This window comes from Aptenodytes forsteri, unplaced genomic scaffold (assembly GCF_000699145.1).
Source record: "Aptenodytes forsteri isolate BGI_AS27 unplaced genomic scaffold, ASM69914v1 Scaffold57, whole genome shotgun sequence".
Lineage (NCBI taxonomy): Eukaryota > Metazoa > Chordata > Aves > Sphenisciformes > Spheniscidae > Aptenodytes > Aptenodytes forsteri.
The window spans coordinates 916469-917379 of NW_008796220.1; positions in this window are offsets into that span (position 1 = coordinate 916469).

Consider the following 911-nt stretch of genomic DNA (forward strand, 5'->3'; position numbering starts at 1 on the left):
CAGGCATCTCTTACCCCTCTGCCCTCCCCGCAGCGAGGGGGTGTCTCGCCCCACGGCCTCGCCCCCCCCTCCACCCCTTGCCCCCCCCAGCACCAAAGGTGGGTAGTGCTTCTCTGTCCCCTCGCTCCTCTCCCTCGCTGTCACGCCGGGACCCCGGCGAGCCCCTTCCCACGGGCCTCCCCCGAAAGCTTCCTCCTATTGTCTCCTCGGGCTTGAAAATGGACTCGATTTTGCTTTTTTGGGGTTGATTTTTTTATTATCATCATTACTACTATTTTTAAGGCAGGAGGGGAATTCACTCGTTTTTCCCCTCCTGTGGATCCTGCTCCTCTTTGGAGAGTCCTGTGGAAACACTCTGTCCTAGGCCGGTTACACGCACACGAACCGGCCGCTCCTCCGTCCCCTGGGTTTCGGGGGGAAGCAGAGCTCCCTTAAACCCCCTTCTTCCCGGCTCGCTTCCATCCTTACCCCTTCCCGACGCTGCCTGGCTTCTCCCCCTTCCCTCGGCTGCCTGCCGGTCTCCCGCTGTCCTCCCGGGTATCAGTCCTTATCTCCCAGTTATCTCTTCTGCTGCTAAATTCAGCCCAGCGGAGGGGTTCAGCCTGGGGAATCTGCTAGTTAAATCTAAATCAGTCCCAGGAGTTATTTCTCCGGCCACGCCACAATTCCCCCCCCGCCCCCATCCAGCTTCTCCGGGTGTGAGATGGTTTTCTAGGATCCCGCCACGATCTGCAGAGAAAACAGAGTCTCAGATCGTTTCACCCCCCTCCCGGACCCTCCTTGTGAAGGGTATTTCACCCTGACCCCCCTCCACGAGTGTTTTTTGGGGTCTCGCCATTGCAAACCACGTGCAAGGCCCCGATGGCATCCCACGGCCTGCGCCCTGCCCGAAAAACAACCCCTCCGCTCCA